Source organism: Lygodium microphyllum, chromosome 14 (genome assembly GCF_053477565.2).
Source record: "Lygodium microphyllum isolate KBCC chromosome 14, Lygodium_microphyllum_v1.1.10, whole genome shotgun sequence".
Lineage (NCBI taxonomy): Eukaryota > Viridiplantae > Streptophyta > Polypodiopsida > Schizaeales > Lygodiaceae > Lygodium > Lygodium microphyllum.
In genome coordinates this window covers 30,621,462-30,648,204 of record NC_141148.1, presented here as the reverse complement: position 1 = coordinate 30,648,204, position 26,743 = coordinate 30,621,462, and the positions used below count along the sequence as shown (strand labels likewise).

Genomic DNA, 26,743 nt, shown 5'->3' with positions numbered 1-26,743 from the left:
TGGACTGCCATTGCATGTGCCATTAGTTCTTAAAATAACAGATCCCATTAACCATCAGATAATGCATCACATCATATGACATTATTTCACAAATTGGTTCCACATGGAAACTTCATTGGAGGCATCATACATCAATTCATAATGCATGACATTTCATAGACATACAAAATGCAGCTTATTACATGTGATTTCATGGCTTAATTATACAAATTGAGTACAATAATATCCACAGAATCCATAAAACCCGTCTATAGATTGAAAAGAAGACTATACAACTGGCCTAGAAGGCCAGCATCTACACCAACCTAGTTTCAACAGATCACACAATTAGGTCATCACAATGTCGTACTCCACATACAAGAAGGGGCACTGCTTTGTTCATAATTATTCCACCTGCAGATACACAAATAATATGCACATCTGTCACACTTCCCACCACTCTCTGTTAATCCTCACATGGCACATATATTGGTGTCACAAGAGACTCCAAAAATGCACTTGTTCCATGGTCTATTCTGGTGCAGCTTACTTTGGCTGGCCCCATGGCATTGTTCAATTAAGAGAAGTGCTGCTACATTTAACCCAATTCTTCACAAAATACAGTGTGATAAGAACACGATAACAGTCTGCTAAGAATGTGCTGATTTGTGTGGTAAGAATGTGCTAGTGGTGTGCGAATATTGTGCTAACAATGTGCACACAGTGCTAACAGTGTGCTAGCAATGTGCTCTTCGTAAAACATATATTTTCACAGCACACAAGTGCACTAATAGGACACATGCCATTAGTTCTTCATCTACTAGTAAGTTGTCACATGATGCATATCATGTTATATCACTTCATTCCACTCACACATCATCAAACTCTCATCTCCAGATAGACACCAGTGGTGCATCATCATGGATCCCACAAAAACCTCTTCCTAGGACACTCATTTGCCACATCATGTGAAATGTATTCCATATTACACATCATTTGCCATATTGCATTAAAATACGTTTCATATGACAAGACAATCTGCTCACAATCGATTATTAGGGTTTTTGACTCACAATAAACTTCAGGATTTCATTTGATGTACAACATTATAGGATGCTAGTAGCCACAGAATTTTATCCTCCATATCCCTAGGGTTTTTTATCATAGTGCTACAAAATGGGCCAAAGTGCCCCAAGACACCATCCTAGACCATCCCATTAAAGACTAAATTAAGTGTGGAAAGCAATTTTGCGTACATCTTATGGTATCACCCTATTCTCATGATAACCACTATTTAAATCAATGGAGTTGAAAATGTTTTAAGTCTTCTATATGATCCAAAATGTTGCCAATTATAGGAATAGAAAATCGAATCTTCAAAGTAAATTTGGTAAGGGATCAATAATCAATGCATGTCTATATCTTCCATCCTTCTAAAGAAGAACAAAATAACAAAAAGTGAGTTGCTTGCCACTGCTAAGTAGGTCTCCCACTTGCTTCCTTATTTCTTCTTACTAAGGGTATCTCGCACCAAGTGCAACTATACTAGAACTACTTGGAATCCGCGTTGTCAAGTACGAAAGGTACGATACGGTTCGGTACGATAAAATACTGTACTAGTTGGTACCTTATGATTTTATGAGGTATGGTACAATATTAGTACGAAAAAAAAAAAAGTTGATTATTTTGGATTATAGATAATAGAACACATATTTAGAGCTAAAATAGCAACGTCACTTGAGTTGATAGGATGAATACATGAGGATAACAAGGAAAAATCTCATGCACAACATGCGCAAGGCGCTACTAGAAGACAGATGGGAGTGTATATGTAATACATCAAAGAACAAAGTAAAGTTTAGGGTGGATGGACAAATAGGCTCTTCTTTCTTTTTTTTGTGTGTGTGTGTGTGTGTGTGTGTGAGAGAGAGAGAGAGGAGGGGGTGAAGGGATGCTCTTGGAATTGCATACTCATCTTGGAAGTTGGAAGAGAGAGAGTGTGTGTGTGTGTGTGAGAGATTTGGAATTATGACAATAAACATAAGGCTTAGGAGTTGGAAGATATTGTATGGCCTAGTCTTTAGAGGCCAAAAATAGCCTGTTTTTTGGTACGAAATGGTACGGATACGTACCGTACGGTACGATACGAACCGTATGGAACGAACTAGTCCGTACGTAGTACAAATGCAACTATGCTTGGAATGATATCTATTTTCAGCCTGCTTGGAGAAAGTTGATAAGGAAGATCCTCCAATAAACAATCTTTACACTTTTCAAGAGCTTAAATTGCTCTTGGTTTTCGGCATTCATTTCATCTTTCAAATCATTTAAATAAAGCAGACAACATTGAACACAATGCTTAAACACTTTAGAGACTTGCATGTGGCCAACCATAGGTATAGTGTCTCCAATCACTCGAACTTCAATCTTAAACTTTTTGTCTTTGTTTAAAAGATGCACCTTCTTTTTCTAGAAAAAGATAGCTAAGACTATCCTGTTATTCAAATATATACTAAGAATCACATCACAATCATCAAGCTCTGTGTTGCACAAGGTATCATGGTCATTGTAACCCTGAATTTGGAGTTTGGGCTTTACCAATGTAAGGTACTTAACATCAAGGTCTTTAGCAAACTGAAAGGAAAGAAAGTTTTCATTCATCCTCGTGTCTATCAAAAATAGTGCTTGCTTACCTTGCAACTATCTTAAAGCCTTTAATAGTTTTCACATCTCCGTAAGTGTGACGTGTGCTTGCGATCACGTCACTAATAGCATTGATTATCATTGTTGACTTGGACTTTTATCAAAGTCCTTGCTTTGCCCTTTGTTTGGACACTTCTTCACTATGTGGCCTATTTGTCGAATTTAAACACTTCCCTTTTTTCATGAAGCATTTATTTTCTTCTTCCGAAAGTTTCTTGGCCTGTGGGTATTGATTTGAGCTGAATTGAGGAGCATTTCGAGGTGTAAAGAGATTCATCTTCTTTTGATTTGATAGCTGCCGCCTGCTATGTCCTTCTTTAGGGGCTGAATAACTCCTCTTGAAAAAGCAATTGTCTATTGCCATTATGCTTATGTTCCATTTCCCATTTCTGAGTGTGGTCAATAAGTTTATTCAAACTAAAACACGGATTATGATAAGAGCAACAATGATGTTTAAAATCCAAACCTCCTTATAACATCCTTACCCTCCTAGATGCCCTTTAAGTGTTGGACCTTCAAATGTAGCTCTTGAAACCTATTTGCATAGTCTTCAAATCATCTGTTTCTTCATTACTAGAGCTAATCCAATCCATCTTTATATCTCCTTCAAAATTAACTCCACAACTTGAGGATGCATGATCATATTCCAAACCCATCCACCAAGCGTGGGAAAAACTTAGTCTTTTCTTTTTTCTTCCTAATTTTCACAACCGTACAAGATTCAAAATTTACAAATAAACTTAAGAAGAAGATCAAGAAAGTGAACCATCAGTAGGTATTGAGTTTAATCTTTTTGGAGAAAAGGATGGACTTTGTCACGATCTCTTTCTTATTCCTAAAGTAGTTCTTTTAGTTGACCTATTTCACCTTTTATTCTGGTTTTCAACTTATGACGATAAGGCTTCTCTCTAAGGCTTTGAATGGCTTGAAAGATAGAACTCAAACTCTTTCATTGAAGCTCTAAGGAAAGTATGCTCAAGCAATCAATGCAATGGCTGAATACAAAAACAAACTTAAATTATAGACCCTCAATTTATCATCATCTATTTCACGTCTCTCTAGGTATATGAAAACAGCCTTCCTCTTCCAATAGCGTGGTAAAACCTGATCAAGCACTTAATTACAACAATTAACAAATTCACATAAACTGAAAATGCACAATTTACCACTTTAATCTTGGACATTAAACACCCTATTGACCCCAAAACCGGTGCCTCTTGCGGTATTCCTTTATCATATATTGCAAATGAAAGGAATACAAATAAGACCCTCTGACCTCCCTCGCTAATCCAAGTGTTTCTCACTGTAAAAACTAACTAGCAAGCCTCCAATTCAATTTTCCCCTTGGTTCAACTACTTGAATTCAAGTCCTAGGACCTCAATTTTGAGCATGTATCCCGAGGCGACTGCCAAAGACCTCGTTTCTACTGTAAATTAGGGTTTACAGCAAAGATTGACTCAAATCTCTTCCTTCGATGGCTCAAACTACTAAAAAATACTCAGATAACTTGAGACGCCTTGGAGATGAGAGAGAATGTTGTAGAGAGAGAAATTTCAAAGTTTCATCGCAATAAATACTGAAAAACTACTGCTGCCCTACTCAACAGCCATGGAAGCTATCATCCATAGGTTAGGACCACCAGAAAGGTTGCTACTCCCTCTTGTCTGTTGTCATTTGCACCAAAAGGACCTTGGGTTGCTGTCACCTGCTCCTGAAGGACTCCAAATTGCTGTCACGCATTGTAAGAATGATCTCTAATGGCTGCAAATTACATCAACAGTCAGTCCTTGCTCTCTAATAGCCTCCTTCTCTCTCACAATGGCTAAAATAGACTTCCACCAGTCTCTAAAAACGTTTTTTCCACTTGCATGAACAAGCTTTGCCAAGTGGCAGCCTTCTGATTCCATTTTCCAACATTATCCAACTTATTAAATTAATTTTCAAAATACTAATTTTAAAATTTAATTTAATAATTATTCTACTGCTCAAAAAATCAATTTTACCAACCAATAATTAAATTGGTTGGGCCAGTTTGTCTTCCAAGTATCCCTAAGCAGTTATTGACCTTCGACCGGCATTAATTAATTAATTAATGCCCATTCTCTAATGTCACCACTAATATTAGTGGCTAATAAATTGGTCTAGACCCTAATTTGACACCGAGTATCACCTAGTACCTATCAGACATAACTTATTACAACTTTTACCATTGGCACCCACTGCATCCTCGAGGTCCTTGGCTTGTTACCATGAAATAACTGCCATGTGTATCACATGTGCTAACCAACCTTGCACATTTGATTAATAACTTAATAAAATGTTATCAGCAAGATTAAAGCATCTCAAAATTTCACGTCCCCATAACAGTCTCCCTCTTTGAAATCCCTGCAATCGTCCTCCCTACAATCATCCTCGATTGCACTGCATTGTGCCAAAAGAAAAGCATATTGCATTGGAATTTCCATAAGGCATCACATTCACAACATTAGCCACTGTTGTCTAACCATGCCACATGCCCCAAACCTTGTTGAAATTTTCTTGCCACCATAAACATGACATAAATCTGAAAAACAATCCAGAAGTGTTGCTAGAAAACCATTGGATACATCCATAACTCATGTTTCTCAACTGTATAATGGCTCTAGTCTATCGTGCAAAAAAGATACAAAGTCACTACAAAGGAACAGAGGAGATTGGCATATGCCAAGGAACTAAATCATCTCTAACCAAGCTCTAAGAATGCGGTGGAAGGTCAAGCTACCACTGGAGAAGTCCCTTAAGCTTCGCAACATGACACTGAATGCCTAAGGCAGCATCAAAAATGAATCTATTCAGAGTAACCAAATATGCCAACCACCCCAAAATCTAACAAAGTGAAACACGATATCCATATGAGGTTGTGGCAAACCATGGTATTTAGCTTTACCGAAAACCCACTCAAGCAAATGCATCCTTGTGCCTACCATTGCAAGCCAAATGTCCGAGATAAGGGCCCAAATCTTCTCAGTAAAAGGGCAGAAAATGAATCTATGACGTGAAGGCTTAACTATAATAGTACAGAAGAAACAATTCCCATTAAAAATACCTCTCTCTCTAGACATTGTTCTACTCTAGCATAGTCCCATCGTACAGTTATTCTCAACATTGTTTCATAGTCCCATTGTACAGTTATTCTCAACATTGTTTCATAGGCCACTTATCTATTTTGATGTTATCTTCATCTTATTGATGAGATGATATTAGACATGGATGTATTTTGAATTTTGTCTCATAGGCCACATTGGCCTTATATAGACATGGCATCATCATGCATGTCATCCATATGATCTAATCTAGACCATGTAGCAGAATACTACGTCGAATGAAATATGAATTCCAAATCTAATCAATGTAGCCAGAACCAAAGGTCTTGTTTAAGAACATTCAAGAAAAACTCTTCAAACCGATTCTTAGAAGCATTCATCACGGAATGTCAGAAGGAGACTGCAATGGGTCCACACACATATTGAAGTCTCTGATCAACAACCCTGATTTGTCAAGCGTCAAAGAGGTTGTCAATCTACTCCACAGATCACGTCTGGACAAGGGATCATTTGGAGCATAGAGACTAACCAGCAACAAGACCTCCCATCAAGCACAATTTCAATCACAACAAAGTGACCATACACATCATTTTTGACAAGAACTGCCGCCTTGAATCTCTCATGAACCACCATGAGGACACCAGAGTAATGTCATATTGCAGAGCTCACAACATGAAAAAGATGAAAACCATGACAATCCACAATCTTTCCTCCACCACCATGACTTTTGTGTTCGAGAGCCTATAAGACATCCCATTGATTCTCGCACAGAATGCGCCACGGCCACATGTCATATTGATGTTGCTTACCTTCACCATATAATAGTAAATAATTGAGAGTAAAATCGAAAGATAACAAATAGCATGAGAAGAGAATTTCAAGAACTTGCACAACAACAAAATGGATACAATATCCCCCCATGCACGAGTGAGCACCTCCCCCATACATGTATTTATAATATTAGAATAAGCTTTTGTGCTCAAGATACATTGCAAGCATCTTTTTTGCATTCTTGCTTTTCCTCGATTTACACAACTTGCTTTTGTTCAAAAAAATCAAAATACACTCTATTCCAATAGCTTTGCAAAAATAATATTGTATCTTCTCTAATAAATACATTAAAATAGATCTATCGTGCGTATGCACGCGTAGAGTCTGTGTTCGAGTCCTAGGCTCTCAATTCTGCGCACATATCCTGAGGCAGCTATCAAAACCCTGATTTCTGCTATAAATTAGGGTTTTACAGGAGAGTTTGACTGAAATATCTTTCTTTGATGGCTCAAAGTGTTGGAAAATGTTGAGATAACTTGAGAGATGGTTGGGGGATGAGAGAGAATGTTGTAGAGAGAAAAATTTCAGAGTTTCATTGAAAGAAATGCTAAAAAGCTACTACTGCCCTACTCAAACAAGTATGGAAGCTGTCACCTACAACTTAGAACCACGAGAAAGAATAATGTCCCCTCCTCTATGCTAACATCTACACCAAACGGATCTTGGGCTGTTGTCACCTGCTCCTAGAGGGCTTCAAACTACTATCACATGCTGTAGGACTGATCCTTGGTGGATGCAAATCATATTAGCAACCTCTCCTTGCTCTCTAACATTCTCCTTTTGTCTCACAATGGCTAGAATAGACTTCCATCAACACCTAAAAACGGTTTTTCCACTTTGCATGGGCAATTTCTACCAAGTGGTAGCTTCTAATCCCATTTTCCAGAATTATCCAACTTATTAAATTAATTTTTAAAATATTAATTCTAAAAATTAATTTAAAATTTATTCCAGTGCTCAAAAATTTAATATCACCAACCAATAATTAAATTGACTTGGTCAATTTGTTCTCTAAGATTCATATGTAATCATGAGCAAAATCAAGACCAAGGGTGGCCATGCCTTGCTTTAACTTTTTCTACTACAACTCAACCACTCCCTCGTCCAAGGAATCTGTCAATATTGCAAATCAGTTCACATGCTGACTCATCGATTTACAGGTAGAGGAATCATCCCCCTTCTTGGGAATAGACCTAGGATAACGCCAATCCCATAGAGTGATCACCATTCCTTATGTGTCAAAACCAAGCATGGCTAGAGGATCTTTAAAGCAATCCACAAGGGTTTTCCTGACAGAAGTATTCCATGGAGCAGAAGAGACCTTGTCATCAAATGTATGCAACATGTCCCTTCATCACATATAGATCCACAATGAGTCTTGACCAGCACCTGATTTAGCAATCAAGATGTCCATATTGATTTTTTTGTTCCTTTAGAAACAGACATCCATCTAGTCCTATCCCGATTGATACTAGGATTGCATAAGTTTTTTCCCCTTGTCTATGTTGATGGATGCAAGAGCCTCCTCATCTTGAAAGCCTTCAACCATGATATCATCCTCAATGACTGGTGAATTTCCCGCCTCTCAATTTACCTTCTTATCCTGGCACTCAACCATAAAATGCCCCAATTGTACACAAGAGAAACAATGACTAACAAAGGTGCCCCATTTCAAACAATAATGCAAGGATGGCATTCTAAGACAGTTAAGTCTCTACCAATTAAGCCGCTTGCAAGCAGCATTCCATAGCATACACATACGATTGCGATTACTAGCCCTCAAGCTAGGGGACACTAAGATCATGCCAAAAGCTTCCACATCTTCCTTAAGTAAAGGCCAATAGCGTTGAGCTAAAAATGCATTAGCTTCACTTAAACAGCCCCAAAACATACTTAATTAAGGAAGAAACCTCATTTATTTAAAACAAATGTGTTCCTAGAGAGCGCCGGTACCCCATAAGCACAAACCCACTTGGGAGGGCTCAAACTTTCTATAAATAGGTATACTGCCCTCCATTCAGCCTTAATCTCGTTTTTGCAGATTTGAGGTATTTCAGCTTACTGCCCACACCCAATATACGGAGGACATCACAATCCAAGCTGGCCATTGCTGCCTACAATAGTCTTGCACCTGTTTCCAACCTACCACACAAAATTCCGCGCTGATTTCAACATACCGACTACTGTTGCTGGTTTTTCTTGCGTTATTTGTCTCTCTCTCTCCTACAACCTATGTTTGCTGATTTCTCTCTCCTGCATCCAGCATTCTTAGTATTTCTCTCTCCTCACCTGCGTTTTTTTAGTCTTTCTCTCTCCTACACTATCTTTTGCATCAGATTCAGCCTTCCTTGGCTGTGTTTACTAGCGTTCGATATCGGAAGGCTGCCTTGCTGCGATTTGGGATCTGTTCGGAGTACGACACATACTCTAGCTCATTACCCCTGCCTTGATCCTTGAGATACAAAAGTTCGAGGTACAGTATTCATTCACTACATGGTGTGTTTGTTGCATGAGCATTGTATATTCGATAGTCATATCATTTCATTCATTCTCTCTGTTCATGGTCTCTGAGTTACCCTAACCCTAGCAGTATTCTTCTATCAGTCTGTGCTTTGTCATATAGTGTTATTTGTGTTTCTATGTTAGGGTATTTTCTTCACATGGTATCAAATCCAAGTTCTGAAAGCTCTACACAAGAAGCAGGAACAATAGAAGGGCAGATGACTTCAAATACTATTCCCGCACCACTTCTCAAAGCCGAGCTAAATCCATCGAGGAACAAGTCGGAGTGGGCTTCACAGCTTGCTTCACAAGCTCCCAACATGGCTGGATAGACATTGGACTACCATGGAGTTCCATGACCTTACGAGATCATTGCAGTTGAGTACGATCTCATTTTGATGCATAGGGCCCAGCAGCAAATAGAACGTAAGCCTGAATTTCACCCTTTAGATGTGCTGCACCGATCTACTGACCATGCAGGAAGGGTGGAATCTCCACTAAGGACTAGCTATCCGCAAGTGGAAACTAGCATAGTATACACTCCATTGCCTTCATACTTAATCTCTCCAATGCCAGGTATGTCTACCATTTCAAATTTTGTTAATGATGATTCTCATTATCCTATTGGTATGAATGATTTCCATGATGAAGAACGTATGCAAAACAATTTCTAGTTTATAAGTAATCAAGAATACAGATATTTCTTTATGAACTCAAGACTAGGTAAGCAGTTGAAACAAGAAACTGTGAGTATTCCTTCCTCTTCTTTTCCTTCAAACAATTTTGTTTTCAAAGGTCAAAATGAAGTAGATGCATCTTCATTATCATTATTTCAATTTAATGCATTTAATGGACAAAAGAAACCCACATTATTTTCCACATCTACATCTACCACAAATCCATTTAATCCCCCTCCCATCTCACCCTCTTATTCCAGTGCCACATCCTTTCAGCCTCCATTAAGTGCACCGCATGTTGCCTCTCATATAGGATCACATGTGTTTTCATCCACCACAACGGGGGGTTCTTCAAACTTAGGCACAGCCGTTAGGACCTCATCTCTTCCTCACTCGAGTGGTGTTTCACATTTTCCGCAGCCAAGGTTGAGTATCGGGCTCTCTTCCATGACATCACTGAGGCCATCTACCTGAGGAGCTTACTGGCGATGCTTCACTTCCTTTGTGGCTCTCCCACCGTTGTCTACTGCAACAACCAAAGTGCCATTGTCCTTGCGGGCAATCTGATCATCACACCACAGATGCGGCATGTGGGAGCCCACTTCCACTTTTCCAGAGAGCAAGTTGAGCTAGACACTATCCGCCTAGAGTTTGTGCCTTCATCATACAATTTTTTGGATATTTTGACCAAAGCAGTCAACCAACCAGTTCTTCAATATCTATTACCCAAGATCGGCTTGGGTACACCCTCTCCTACTTCTTCAAAAACTGATGACGAGAAGGTGCTTCCCTCTTGCTTTCCCTTCTAGTTTGAGAGGGGACAGCTACTTCTCTTGATAGTGGCAATGATAATGCTTACAATTTTTATACATTCATTCATTCATTTATTCTTTTGTATTGTACTTATGGACATTTGTAACTTCATCTGCACTAACAAGATGACATGATTATAAAATGGCACTTAGACAAGTGAACAATTCCCCTACGAGGACATTGTCCAAGTAGCACCGTTGCATTGCATTTTGCATAAGCATGACATCTTGCATCTCCCTTCGCATTAATCCATGCATTGGCATTATTTCATGTAAATATGCATCTGTGTGCATTTCTCCCCTTTCGGTCTTTTGGAGTGGTCGACTCTGGATCCACCATATCATGGCATTGCACATGGCAATCTCCAAGGCAGTTCTTCCTAGCTTGCTTTGCTTGTCTTGCTTACTTCACATCTTTGCTATATTTGTGTCACTCACACCTTAGCCATTTTTCTTTTTCACTGACACCTCGAACTGGTAGGGATAATATGCTTCTTTTGTGAAGGTCTTGGATTTAACCATCCCTTATCGCTCTCCCGTTTGGGGCATAGATACTCAATAGAAAGAAAATTGATTTGAAACCCTCACTTAATGTTAAATCTATCAAAACTACAAAGCCCTCCCAAAAAAAACTCCATCACTGATCCCATCCACCTTTGCAAGACTTGGTAGGCCACTGGGCAACCGATGTGCACCCTTTGACCGGTACCCTGGTCTCTATGGGGTAATCACCTGGGCTCCCTTGTGGTAAGATAGCCATCGCCTCTATAGTCATAGCAAGCCACGAACCAACGCACGCACACCCTTTGTCTAATGCTCTCGCTACTTTGGGGTGGAACGCCTTGGGGTAACAGATAAACAAAAAAAAAGAGCTTGACTGGTCTACTTCTCGTGGCACCGTTTTTGGGTCTGAGCCGCCCCTAGGGGGTGTTGAGCTAAAAATGCATTAGCTTCACTTAAACAAACCCAAAACATGCTTAATTAAGGAAGAAACTTTGTTTACTTAAAAAGAAATGCCTTCCTAGAGAGTGTCTGTATCCCATAAGCACAAACCCACTTCAAAGGACCCAAACTTTCTATAAATAGGGATGCTTCCCTTCATTCAGCCTTAATCTCGTTTTTACAGATTTCAAGTATTTCAGCTTTCTGCCCTCACCCCGAATGCGGAGGACATCGCGGTCCAAGCTGGCCATTCTTGTCCACAACAGTCTATGCCTGTTTCCAGCCTACCACACACTGTTCCGAGCTGATTTCAGCATGTTGACTGTTGCTACTGGTTTTTCTTACATTTTAAACTTTCTGTCTCCCACACCCAGTGTTTCTAGTCTTTCTCTCTCCTCACCTACATTTTTAGTCTCTCTCCTCACCTACGTTTTTTTACTCTCTCTCTCTCTCCTGCACTACCATCAACATCAAATTCAACCTTCCTTGGTTGCGTTTGCTGGTTTTCGACATCTAAAGGCTGCCTTGCCTAATCCTTAAGATATAGGATTTCGAGGTACAGTATTCATTTACTACATAGTGTGTTTGTTCCATGAGCATTGTATTCTCTGTGTTCATTGTTTCTCAGTTACCCTAACCCTGACTCTGTTATGGTTAAAATGTTTCTTATATAAATGCTTTCTCTAGCCACCTATGGTATTTACTTGCCATAATTACTTTTATGGCAAATCTTGTTTGGCAAAACTACAGTTTAGGAACATAAATAGCCCTTAATAACACATGGAGAACACACGATAATAACTTTCCAATTTCTCGCACACATTTCATACCCTCACCTGATTACAATAGTTAACCTTGCCACATAAAAAGCATTACATTGTGTAGCAATACATAAACACACAAAAAACAATCCATCCTCATATATACAAGGAATGATACAATAGAAATTAGTTTTTCATCATGTTTGAGGAGCATACAATGAATGATACAATACAACACATGAATACAATACTTTCAACACATCGAGGTATGTCGGGACCTAAAACGGGCCTGACACTGGCTCAATCAATCTATGCTTTGTCGTATGGTGTTATTTCTGTCTCTGTGTTAGGGTATTTTCTTCGCAAATATACACCAAGACAGACCTCCACTTCCACCCAAACTGGGCATTCCTGTTGGAGCAGACGTTGAAAGTCAACCATCCGTCTCCATTGTAGAAACATTGTCGCTTTGACCATTATTTCAAAAAAGCTTTGCAGTCCCACAAAAATTTCCTCTACACAATGACACAATAACATTGAGTTCAACCATACGTAAATCCATGGCCCAAACAAGACTAAAAAACGTCTTTAAAGGCTAGAGAGAAGCCTTTTTAGTGTATTCAACCTACAAAAGAGAGGAAGGAGATGTTGTTGGTCTAATTTGCAACCATTGGAAGACCTTTTGAGGTAGCCAAGGGAAGGAGAAGACCAATCAACAGCAGGTGACAACATCCACACATTGTTCAGACAAAGCAGCAAAAACAAATGACTAATTTTCTTCACTTCTTTGCATCTCCAAGCTATTAAGACACTGCAATACCAATAAATGACACATTTAATTCAGTTCTTAGCGAAGAAAGTCTCAATTTTCTCTCTCCTCTCCCAGGCTTTCTACAACCTTCCTCTGAAGATTACAGCATTGAGATCACTAGAGGCTAAGAAATTTCAGATTTTTCTGTTGTCAACCCTAATCTGCAGCAGCATAAATTAGGGTTTAGTAGCAGCCTCAAGAAGCGTGCCAAAAATTGAAAGCTCCAACACTTGGAATCAATAGGACTAAACTTGTTTTAAGTTAGATTCAAGTGGAGGGACCAGAAAATCAAGTTGGGGCATTTTCCATCTCCATCAAAGCAGGTGAAGGCCAATTGATCACTTGAATCAAGGGGCAAATCAGATTGAAAACTTGCTGGTCGTTTTGGACAGCAAGGGAAGTTGGAATACCGAAAGGGATTGGGAGAATCCCATTGTACATCAACTTCTTCTTCAATTAAGTTAAATAAATACAAAGAGGGGCGCCAGTTTTAGGGCCAATAGGGTGTCCAATCTCCAAGATTATATGGTACGGTGTGCATTTCAGTTTTGTGAATTTGTAATTGCTGTAAATAGTGCTTAATCAGGTTATTTAACACCCTATCCGAGAAGCAAGGCTCGTTTCATAGTTCCATTGCCGGGATACCACTCAATCCCTTGATTTGGTGGGCCCAAGGCACTTGATTGCAAGCCAAAGCTTTGTGCTAGTGCTGATTTTTACTCGAAGCTAAGAAATTACAGCAATATGTCTTTATACAATGAGATGCACTTAACCAATGATGATGCCTCTTAGTATGAACATTCACATAATACTGAAGGAAATGCAATGTCTAACCTTGGACAAGGCTCGGATCATGGACAACAAGCTGAAAATGTTGCTATTGGGCAAGATGCATGCCCTTCAGGGCATAAGGAGGCCAACAAAGTGTAAACGCCTTGAACAACGTAGTATGCTTAACAATTATGAAATTCGCTTGTTTTCGAGACTTAATATAAAAGAGAATGAACACTTAAAGCTAAAAATGAAAATTACTCACAAAATTTCAGCCATGAAAATGTAAAAGTAATGGAGACAAGATTGAGGGTTGAAGATGGGCAAAACCTACCCCCCCCCCCCGGAAGGAATGTATTTCTGCTCAACCCAAGTCCCTTCGAGAACAACTCAGTTACAATCAACCTGAGAGCGAGGAGAAGTAATTCTCACTCTCACAAGATCATGCAAAGATGTACAAACACACATGCATTATCTATTATGCAATGATAAGAACTGACTTCTTTACAGTATGAGAGAAGAAAGAGGGAAAATCAGCCTTTCTCCAGCAGTACATGGATAGAGCTTGCTTCTTGTTGCTAAAATGGAAGAAAGAGCTCGAGAAGGAGGTGCTGTAATGAATTTACAGGCTTGTTGTCCTGTAAAACAGTAGTGATAGAAGAGGGAATATGGAGGAATTTGATAATGGAGAAGTGGGGGATGATGATGGGCATGGATGGGGCCAGTTTCTGGCTATCTATGGGTGCTGTACATGAGTTTACAGCAAAGAAAAATGATGTTGAATGAAAAAAAACGAGCTCTTATTTATAGGAGAGGGAAAAGCTAGTACAAAAGGGGAGAGTGGAGTAGCACAAGACAAGTGTCCAACCACATGTCATGAGATGTAACAAGTGGTGGGACACTTGAAAACTTGTGTGATAAGTGTCTTGACACTTGTCTCTTCTCTATGGCCTTCCTTTCTGGGCTGAATACTATTAAGAATAAAAACAACCAAATTTAGTAAGCACAGTCAGAGTACAGAATTTACTATTTTTAGAATGACATCCCTATTTTTTAGGACTAGCATTTTTAGGCTAATTCGAGGCTTCTAAAATTTAGGGACCCCCCAATATGGTGTCATATGAAAGCTTTTTCCGTGTACATCGCAAAAACGGTATCAAAATCTTCATGTGACTTTCCTATGCAAAGAAATGTGCATTTCAAGCTTTCAGCCCACACATGCACTTTGTACAAGCATTTCATGATCATGCCATCTTGTTGATTGTAACTGTCTGTTCTGGCGGATCTAGCCCACACTTCAAGGCATCAATCCTTTCTGTATGCGAGTCTAACCCTGATATGCGTGAGTTCTGGTCACAGGCGCCCAATCGGGCCATATAGGTGAAAGTGTAATCTATCTTTTCTCTAACCCACCGCGTGGGTCCACCATAACCTGTGACCACTCATCAGTGGCCAGCTCCAATGCACTTTTCTTTATATCTAATTAGTGCAAAGGAAACAAATTTAACAAATCATTATATAGACAAATTAATGAAAAAGGATACAAATTCTGTTTCTATAGAGTTGTGACACAAAGTGAAGTGGAATGTGATGACGAGTTCAAGAATCGAATGAGGACAGCAGCAAATCTCTTTGCTGAATTGGCAAAGGATCCTCAATTTACCCGATTTTAATGCTCCAAAGAAGGACACCAAAGGCAACAAGAAGACCACGTCTTTTACACCTTCACGACAACAAGATGCATGGAAGTTAATGCCAAACCCTTTATTTAAAGCTCTCAAAGATGCTAATGAAATAAAACAGTTGATACCTAAAAGGCAAGCAATGCAAATGCAAGGCCATCATGGAAGTGCCAATCCAATGGATTTTGGACAGCTGGGCATGATGCTATGATGGGGCAACCAGAATATTTTGGTGGAAGCACGATTTCTCATGCTATGGTTGGACATAGACCACATACACAAATGTATGGCACAAATCCCTATGGTATGCAACAACCAATGGATGGTGTGCAAGCCCCAATGTATTCGATATGGCTGGAAATATACAAAACCCTATGTATGGCAGCATTGGCTTGATGCGTGGGACACAAAGTAGCATGTTTGATACTGCAACTACACCCGCGAATGCTTATGGGGCTCAAGGAATAAACGCTAGAAATGCAAATGCTCGGCTTCGCGTTGGTTTTGATGTAAATTCAGTAAATGAACCCTTCTTGCAACAGCTGCATAGTTGCATTCGTAACGTACCGTACGGTACATATCCGTACCATTTCGTACCGAAAAACAGGCTATTTCTCGCCTCTAAAGGCTAGATCATACAATATCTTCCAACTCCTACGCCTTATGTTTATTATCATAATTCAAAGTCTCTCTCACACACAACAAATACACTCTCTCTTTCTCTCCCAACTTCCAAGATGAGTATGCAATTCCAAGAGTATCCCTCTTCCCCCCCTCTCTCTCTCTCTCTCTCTCTCTCTCTCTCTCTCTCTCTCGTCTGACACACACAAAAAAGAATGAAAAGCCTGTTTGTCCATCCACCCTAAACTTTGCTTTATTCTTTGATGTATTACATATACACTCCCATCTGTCTTCTAGTAGCGCATTGCGCATGTTTCCTTGTTATCCTCATATATTCATCCTATTAACTCAAGTGACATTGCTATTTTAGCTCTAAACATGTGTTATATTATCTATAATCCAAAATAACCATACTTTTGTTCTTTTTTTCGTACTAATATCGTACCGTACCTTATAAAATTATATCGTACCAATTAGTACTGTATTTTATTGTATGATACCATATCAATTAGTACCAATCAGTACTGTACCGTATTTTATCGTACTTGACAATCCCAAACAGCCAGGATATAACAACTTGACACCCAAAGCTACTACAAAAGACAAAGACACCGAAATAATTATTAGATTAATTTTTAGTATTTAAAGGCTGAAAATTAATATTTAACTATGAATAATGTTGGAAAAACCGTTTGGGAAGATTGCAACTTGTCGAAAGTTCCCATCCAAGACTAAAAAACATCTTTAGAGACTAGAGAAAAGCCTTTTTAGTGTATTCAACATGCAAGAGAGGGGGAGGAGATGCTGCTGCCTTGATTTGCAGCCATTGCAAGACCTTTTGAGGCAGCCAGGGGTAGGAGATGACCAATCAATAGCAAGTGACAACATCTACACGTTGTTAAGACAAGGCAGCAACAACAAATGACCGATTTTCTTCACTTCTTTGCATCTTCAAGCTATTAAGACACTACAGTACCAGTAAATGACAGATTTTTTTCAGTTGTTTGCAAAGAAAGTCTCAATGTTCTCTCTCCTCAACAATCTCTATCATCTCCTAAGCTTTCTATAGCCTTCCTCTGAAGATTACAACACTGAGATCACCGAAGGCTAGGAAATTTCAGATTTCTCTATTGTCAACCCTAATATGCAACAGCAAAAATTAGAGTTTAGCAACAGCCTTAGGAAGCGTGCCGAAAATTGGAAGCTCCAAGACTTGGATTCAATAGGGCTAAAGCTGTTTTAAGTCAGATTCAGGTGGAGGGACCAGCTAATCAATCAAGTTGGGGCATTTTCCATCTCCATCAAAGCAAGTGACGGCCAATTGACTGCCTGAATCAAGGGGCAAATCAGATTGAAAACTTGCTGGTCGTTTTGGACAGCAAGGGAAGTTGGAATACCGAAAGGGATTGGGAGACTCCCATTGTACATCAACTTCTTCTTCAATTAAGTTAAATAAATACGGCAATAGGATGTCCAATGTCCAAGATTATATAGTAAGGTGTGCATTTCAGTTTTGTGAATTCGTTAATTTCTGTAAATAGTGTTTAATCAGGTTATTTACCACCCTATCCGAGAAGAAAGGCTCGTTTCATAGTTCCATTGCACTCAATCCCTTGATTCGGTGGGCCCAAGGCACCTGATTTCAAGCCAAAGCTTTGTGCTAGTGCTGATTTTTACTCTCAATTGAGAAATTACAGCAATATGTCTTCATACAATGAGATGAACTCAACCAATGATGATGTCTTAGTATGAATATTCACATGAGAATGAGGAAATGCAATGTCTGACCTTGGACAAGGTCCAGACCATGGACAACAAGCTGAAAATGTTGCTATTGGGCAAGATACATGGCCTTTAGGGCATAAGGAGGCTAATGACCAGCAAAGTGAAGAGGAATTTGATGACAAGTTCAAGAATCGAATGAGGACAGCATCAAATCTCTTTGCTGAATTGACAAAGGATCCTCAATTTACCCGATTTTTGAATGCTCCAAAGAAGGACAGCAAAGGTAACAAGAAGAAGATGTCTTTTACACCTTCAAGACAGCAAGATGCACCGAAGTTAATGCCAAACCCTTCATTTGAAGCTCTCAAAGATGCTAATGAAATAAAACAGTTGGTACCTACGGGGCAAGCAATGCAAATGCAAGGCCATCACGGAAGTGCCAATCCAATGGATTTTGGACAGCTGGGGATGTATGCTATGATGGGGCAGCCAAGATATTTTGGTGGAAGCACGATTTTTCATGCTATGGTTCGACAGGGGCCACATACGGAAATATATGGCACAAATCCCTATGGTATGCAGCAACCAATGCATGGTGTGCAAGGCCCAATGTATTTGTATCGCTGGAAATATACAAAACCCTATGTATGGCAGCATTGGCTTGATGCGTGGGGCACAAAGTAGCATGTTTGGTAATGCGACTGCACCCTCAAATGCTTATGGGACTCAAGGAAGAAACGTTGGCCATGCAAATGCTCCACTTGGAATTAGTTTTGATATAAATTCAGCAAATGCACCCTTTTTGCAACAGCCGGTGTATGAAAACTTCACACCCAAAGCGGCTACAAAAGACAAAGGCACCAAAATAATTATTAGATTAATTTTCAGTATTTAAAGCTGAAAATTAATATTTAACTATGGATAATGTTTAAAAAACCATTTGGGAAGGTTGCCACTTATCAAAAGTGCCCATACAAGACTAAAAAACGTCTTTAGAGACTGGAGAGAGGCATTTTGAATGTATTCAGCCTGCAAGAGAGGGGGAGAGATGCTGCTAGTCTGATTTGCAACCATTGAAGAAGCTTTTGAGGTAGCCAGGGGTAGAAGAAGACCAACCAATAGTAGGTGACAACATCTACACGTTGTTAAGACAAGGCAGCAACAAATGACCGATTTTCTTCACTTCTTTGCATCTACAAGCTATTAAGAGAGTGAAACAGCAATAAATGACAGTTCTTTGCAAAGAAAGTCTCAATTTTCTCTCTCCTCAACATTCTCTATCATCTCCCAAGCTTTCTATAGTCTTTCTCTAAAGATTACAGCATTGTAATCACCAGAGGCTGAGAAATTTCAAATTTCTCTGTTGTAAAACCCAATCTGCAGCAACATAAATTAGGGTTTAGCAGCAGCCTCACGAAGCATGCCAAAAATTGGAAGCTCCAAGAGTTGGATTCAATAGGGCTAAAGCTGTTTTAAGTCGGATTCAGGTGGAGGGACCAGCAAATCAATCAAGTTGGGGCATTTTCCATCTCCATCAAAGCAGGTGAAGGCCAATGGACTGCTTGAATCAAGGGGCAAATCAAATTGAAAACTTGCTGGTCATTTTGGACAACAAGGGAAGTTGGAATACCAAAAGGGATTGGGAGAATCCCATTGTACATCAACTTCTTCTTCAATTAAGTTAAATAAATACCGAAAGGGACGTCAGTTTTGGGGCCAATAGGATATCCAATGTCCAAGGTTATATGGTAAGGTGTGCATTTCAATTTTGTGAATTTGTTAATTGTTGTAAATAGTGCTTAATCAGGTTATTTACCATCTTATCCGAGAAGGAAGGCTCGTTTCACAGTTCCATTGCACTCAATCCCTTGATTCGATGGGCCTAAAAAATAGGAAAAAAATGTAAACTTTTAGTTTTTGCACCTAAAAATTTAGGGAAAAATACATTTTATGTTCATGAATGTATAACAAGGTTAAAGCATGAGAATCAATAAGCCTCTGTTAAGCCTTGTTTCTATGTTAGAGTATATTTTTATCAATTTTTACATGAAAATTTACATAAAAATGAACGTTACACCTACCCAACGAAAGCAAAACCTAACTAGTAAGAGGAAAGAGGAATTGTGAAAGTGGCTAGTTGCTGAAAATGATTCAAATTCTAATCTATTTTTCTATGCATAACATATAGGACAGACTATCATTTGAATTAAGGAGACTAGTAGCATGAAGAAATTCAGTGCTAGTCTCTATCAACACCGCACGTACGATTAGTTGAAAAATCATTGAAGGGTTGTTTTTGCACTTTACCTAGTTGGTTTCTAATGATAAAATGCTTGAGCACAATGATCATCCACACTTGCATTGAGCATAACATTGTATCAAACCTAGATGCATTGCAATTGTTTTTCAAACATTGACTTACGTGGAGTGTGTAAGGAAACCCGAGCTGTAGGGTAGATGAACAGTTTATTGGGGCAAGCTTGGTAAGAAAATATCAAATCTCCTGGATCGTTCAAAATATATAAGAGTGGAGATTGTTCGTATGCTCTTTATGTTAGTGCAACGCATGGAGGGGCCAATCCTCTCGATGTAGGAGAGCTGTAGTAGGGCTGCGGCGTTTAGTCGAGGGGTTGCCTCCTATGTTTGTGTTACGTGGTATATTATACCAAGATGTATGAGATCTCCCTCTGAGGAGTAGGGAAGGGCAATCGTTGGACTATGTTTCATTACAAACGCAATATCTATAGTAGTGATTAGGGCAACGTGTCCCTTGGACGCTCCTGGCCGCGAGGCCATGTGGGGTTGTCTTGTGAGTGTTGGAGAGACCCGCGGCTAGTACCTATAGCCAATGTCGAGAACATTCTATGTCCTGACAACTAATCCCAATTTTTTTCCAAGACTAAGGCTCGAATTTAGATTTTCCCTCAAGGCATAGACTACTTGTAAGTGAGACTCTACTTTCTCTCCTCGGGTTATAGTAGTATCTATACCTGCTAAAGGAACACTACTCAATTGCACTTGGATATTGAAGTTCAATCCATGCAAGAAATATTGTAATTGGATAGCACGTGGGATAGGGATAGAGGCTTTAAGCTTGCAAAAAAACTCATTTATCTTCTTGGCATATGCTTGGGCATTTTCATGGGGCTCTTAACATGTCAGATTTAGCATACTCTCTTCAAAAGGCTACAAAGAATAGATCGATTGTAGTTATGGTACCTGCTTCTAAGACATGATATCACATTGTAGCCCTTCCTTTAGAGTCATATTAAATAACATCATTAGATATCCCTCATCTGAATTCAATAGAGCTAAAGCTGTTTCAAGTCAGATTCAGGTGTGGAGGGACCAGCAAATCAATCAAGTTGGGGCATTTTCCGTCTCCATCAAAGCAAGTAAAGGCCAATTGACTGCCTGAATCAAAGGGCAAATCAGATTGAAAACTTGCTGGCCGTTTTGGACAGCAAGGGAAGTTGGAATACCGAAAGGGATTGGAAGAATCCCATTGTACATCAACTTCTTCTTCAATTAAGTTAAATAAATACCGAAAGGGCCACCAGTTTTGGGGCCAATAGAATGTCCAATGTCCAAGATTATATGGTAAGGTGTGCATTTCAGTTTTGTGAATTTGTTAATTGCTGTAAATAGTGCTTAATCAGGTTATTTACCACCCTATCCGAGGAGCAAGGCTCGTTTCATAGTTCCATTGCCGGGATACCACTCAATCCCTTGATTTGGTGGGCCCAAGGTACTTGATTGCAAGCCAAAGCTTTGTGCTAGTGCTGATTTTTACTCACAGCTAAGAAATTACAACAACATGTCTTCATACAATGAGATGCACTTAACCAATGATAATGCCTCTGAGTATAAACATTTACATGAGAATGAAGGAAATGCAATGTCTGACCTTGGACCTTTTGAGGTAGCCAGGGGCAACAGGAGAAGACCAATCAACAACAGGTGACAACATCTATACGCTGTTAATACGAGGCAGTAGAAACAAATGACTGGTTTTCTTCAGTTCTTTGCATCTACAAGCTGTTAAGACAATGCATCAACAATAAATGACAAATTTTCTTCACTTCTTTGCGAAGAAAGTCTCAATTTTCTCTCTCCTCAACATTCTCTCTCATCTCCCAGGCTTTCTATAGCCTTCCTCCAAAGATTACAGCATTGAGATCACCAGAGGCTCAGAAATTTCAGATTTCTCTGCTATACACCCTAATCTACAGCAAAAATTAGGGTTTAGCAGTAGCCTCACGAAGCGTGCCAAAAATTGGAAGCTCCAAGACTTGGATTCAATACAGCTAAAGCTGTTTTCAGTCAAATTCAAGTGAAGGAACCAACAAATCAATGAATTTGGGGCATTTTCCATCTCCATCAAAGCAGGTGAAAGCCAATTGACTGTCCGAAATCAAGGGGTAAATCAAATTGAAGACTTACTAGTCATTTTGGACAGCAAGAAAAGTTGGAATACCAAAAGAGATTGGGAAAATCCCATTGTACATCAACTTCTTCTTCAATTAAGTTAAATAAATACCAAAAGGGACGCCAGTTTTGTGGCCAACAGGGTGTCCAATGTCCAAGATTATATGGTAAAGTGTGCATTTCAGTTTTGTAAATTTGTTAATTGCTGTAAATAGTGCTTAATCAGGTTATTTACCACCCTATCCGAGGATAAAGACTGGTTAAAGCTGCTGTCACCTACTCCTAGAGGGCTTCAAACTGCTCCCACATGCTATAGCACTGATCCCTAGTGGCTGCAAATCACATCTTTTCCACTTGCATGGGCAAGTTTTGCCAAGTGGCAAGTTTCTAATTTCATTTTCTAGCATTATCCAACTTATTAAATTAATTTTTAAAATATTAATTTGAAAATTTGGAATAACGCGATAGGACTCTGGTCTTATTGTGTTGGTCTTCGGGATTGGAGTAATGATTAATAGGGACAGTTGGGGGCATTCGTATTTCATTGTCAGAGGTGAAATTCTTGGATTTATGAAAGACGAACTACTGCGAAAGCATTTGCCAAGGATGTTTTCATTAATCAAGAATGAAAGTTGAGGGGTCGAAGACGATCAGATACCATCCTAGTCTCAACCATAAACGATGCCGACTAGAGATTGGCGGATGTTATTTTGATAACTTCGCCAACACCTTATGAGAAATCAAAGTTTTTGGGTTTTGGAGGGAGTATTAGGAATTGATGGAAGGGCACCACCAGGAGTGGAGCCTGCGGCTTAATTTGACTCAACACGGGGAAACTTACCAAGTTCAGACATAGTAAGGATTGATAAATTGAGAGCTCTTTCTTGATTCTATGGATAGTGGTGCATGGCCGTTCTTAGTTGGTGGAGTGATTTGTCTGGTTAATTCCATTAACAAACGAGACCTCAGCCTGCTAACTAGTTACATGAAGGATCCTCTTCGTGGCCAACTTCTTAGAGGGACTATGGCCGTCTAGGCCATGGAAGTTTGAGACAATAACAGGTTTGTGATGCCCTTAGATGTTCTGAGTCCCACACGCGCTACACTGATGAATTCAACGAGTTTACCACCTAGGCCGAGAGGTCTGGGTAATCTTTTGAAATTTCATCATGATGGGGATAGATCATTGCAATTATTAATCTTCAACAAGGAATTCCTAGTAAGCGCAAGTCATCAGCTCACGTTGACTACGTCCCTGCCCTTTGTACGCACCGCCCGTCGCTCCTACCAATTGAATGGTCCGGTGAAGTTTTCGGATTGCGGCGACGCTGGTGGTTCGCCACCGGTGACGTTGTGAGAAGTTCATTAAGCCTTATCATTTAGGAGATGTCTTTCAAGTATCCTTGAGGATTTCTTGACCCTTAGAATGACATTTATTACTTAATTAATGCCTAGTTTCTAATATTACCATTGACATTAGTGGTCGATAAATTGGTCTAGACTAAAATGTAACAATGAGTACCACCTAGTACCTGTAAAGCATAACTTATTACAACTTTTACCTTTGGCACCCACCGTATCCTCGGGAACCTTGATTTGTTATCATGAAATAATTCCATGCGCATCACATGTGCTAAACAACCTTGCACATTTGATTAATAACTTAATCAAATGTTATCGACAAGATTAAAGCATCTCAGAATTTCATATCCTTGTTGTCAAAAATAATAGGTATGCTCTGATACAATATCAAAATAAGCGAGAGTATAGGGAGAGAGTAGGGTTCGCACCGAGTAACATTATGTGTATACGGCAAATGCTAAGAGAGAAGAGAAACTTAGAAACACAAGAACACGGTCATGATGCACTGAATCATGCTATGAGAAGAAAAGTAGATATAACATCACCAATTGTCGAGGAAGCAAATCACAGTCCTCTGATGATTACCAGTTGTCAAGGGAGCCAACCACAATCCTCTGATGCCGAGGAGTGACCTGGTCAACAAAACGTGAATCCCAGAGTGTCAGAGCTGTCAAACGCAAAGAGAAAAGCCCAGATGTTGACACCAAGTGGATAATGATGACGCCAGATTATGGAGGATAAGCCAAGCTACGAAAACACAGGTTCCCACAGCCTTTGTGAACAGACAAGTGATGCAAGGTGATGGAGGAGAAGCCACGCTACAAAAACGCAAGTCTCAACAGCCCCTGTGATAGACGATTGATGATAGTCCACCACAGGCTAGGATATTGACACCAAGCTGGAGATAATGACGCCATCCAAGGAGAAGGCCTCTAGATTAAACAACACAGGTGAAGGTGGAGCCTGAAGAAGAAGGGTGCTGACGGCAAACAAATGATGGTGACACAAGGTAGAAGATGCTCCAAACACAAGGCTTGATACTCAAAGAGGGCACCTAAAGCAAAAGAAAAAGGGTGAAGGCAGCCACGACCCATGAATCGCAATGTCCTCTTGGAGGGGTGCAAGGGTAGTGAAAGGGGCTAGTGAGAGAAGCGAAGTGGTGGTGGTGATCGAGGAAGGTGGCCAAGAATGATTAAAGAGAGTGTGTAGAATGAATAAAGGGACTGCCTATTTATAGACATAAGCTGTCTAGGGTGGCACACCACTGTGCAGCCGCCCACTAAAAAAGTGGCCAAAATGTGGAATACCAACCCTTTTTGGGGCTGTCACTGCAAAACCCTAGATGAAGTGTATAAACTAAAGAAGTGGTTTCTGAACACCACCTCTCAGACCCAAAAAGGGATAAAGAAAGAGAAGCAAAGAGAGAGACGATAAAAATGTAGAGGATCCTGGAGATCCAAGATTGCCACCTAAAAAGTTACATGTAGTAAGGATCAATATATGGGATGAACTATAGAACTTGACTCCACCTTGGGAGAAAAGCCACTAGTTCCATAACTCCATGCTGGAAGGAATTCGAAAGCCTTGTCACCAAGTCGCGGCTGGACCTCCAAGGCTCTGATCTAGGCAGTCTCTCAAGATCCTGAGTATCAATAGGAGAAATCACTACTCGAAGACAACCATTCCCAAAAGAGTAAATGGGGGGTGACAAACTTGAGAATGAGTACGTCCCCCACAGGGTGGAGATGCAGGAGCCCCCTCTCAAGCCAAAGACGTAGAAGCCCCCTATGAGGGCAAAGAGAGTAAAGCGCCCTTTGAATCCTCTCTACAAGAGAGAGGAAATCTAAAAACTCATGGATCACAGACTCTGAATCATCTGATGATGATGAAAGTGCTGCCCATCATGCCGAAAAAGATATCTAGGATATCAAAGATATCAAAGAACTCCCAAATGTGGCCTGTCATGAGGACCTGTATTTTTGAAACCTCACTTAATATGTGGATTAATTTTTAATCACATGATTAAGTAAATGTTATACATGTCAAGTGCAGCTGGGGTTGAAGTAAATTTATGAGTCTGGAACCCAAGAAAATCACAAGATGCCAAAGGCAAAAGTTACTATAAGCTATGTTGTACAAGTACTTAGTGGTATCTGGTGCCAGCTGTTGGCCTAGGTCATTCATTTGGCCATAAGTGTTAGTTGGTGGCATTACAGAGGCGGCGTTTAATGGTACCTAACGCCAATCTGATGGTCAAAGATGATACAGAGACACTCCGGAAGGGAAGTTGCCTAGCCAATTTAATTATTGGCCAATCAAATTATTTTTCACGGTACCGAAATAATTATTAGATTAATTTTCAGTATTTAAAGACTGAAAATTAATATTTAATTATGGATAATGTTGAAAAAACCTTTTGGGAAGGCTGCCACTTGTCAAAAATGCCCATGCAAGTCTAAAAAACGTCTTTAGAGACTAGAGAGAGGCATTTTTAGTGTATTCAGCTTGCAAGAGAGAGGGAGGAGATGCTGCTGATCTGATTTGCAGCCATTGAAGGACCTTTTGAGGCAGCCAAGGATAGGAGAAGACCAATCAACAACACAGCATCTACAAGCTGTTGAGACAGGGCAGCAACAGTACATGACTGATTTTCTTCAGTTCTATGCATCTACAAGTTGTTCTAGCAGGGCAGCAGTTGCATTTGACTAATTTTCAGGTTATCACAGAGAAAGATAAGTTAAAATTTACCTTTATCACTATATTTGGTACCTTTGCATATCATGGTATGGCTTTTGGATTATGCAATGTGCTATAATCTTTGCAACGTATAACTAATAAAACTTTTGGTGATATTTTTCCAAAGGATCTAAAGGTCTTTATAGATGACTTGGAAATTACCATCACAAGGAAAAAATAGATGATTATTTTAAGAAAATATTTTGAGTGGTATAGACAGTTTTGCATTACTCTTAATCCAAGGAAATACATCTTTGAAGTGTGCTATACATTGTTATTAGGTCATATGGTTAGCTCGACTGGTATTGTGATCAAT

At 39.6% G+C, this 26,743-nt stretch overlaps 1 protein-coding gene and 1 pseudogene across 10 annotated transcripts in view; one reads left to right on the top strand and one right to left on the bottom strand.

The window, feature by feature from the left end:
• Window positions 1-26,743, bottom strand: part of LOC148025450 (sterol 3-beta-glucosyltransferase UGT80A2-like) — a 182,520-nt gene that overhangs the window by 86,220 nt on the left and 69,557 nt on the right. The window lies entirely within an intron of this gene.
• Window positions 22,521-23,735, top strand: LOC148025452 (18S ribosomal RNA; annotated as a pseudogene).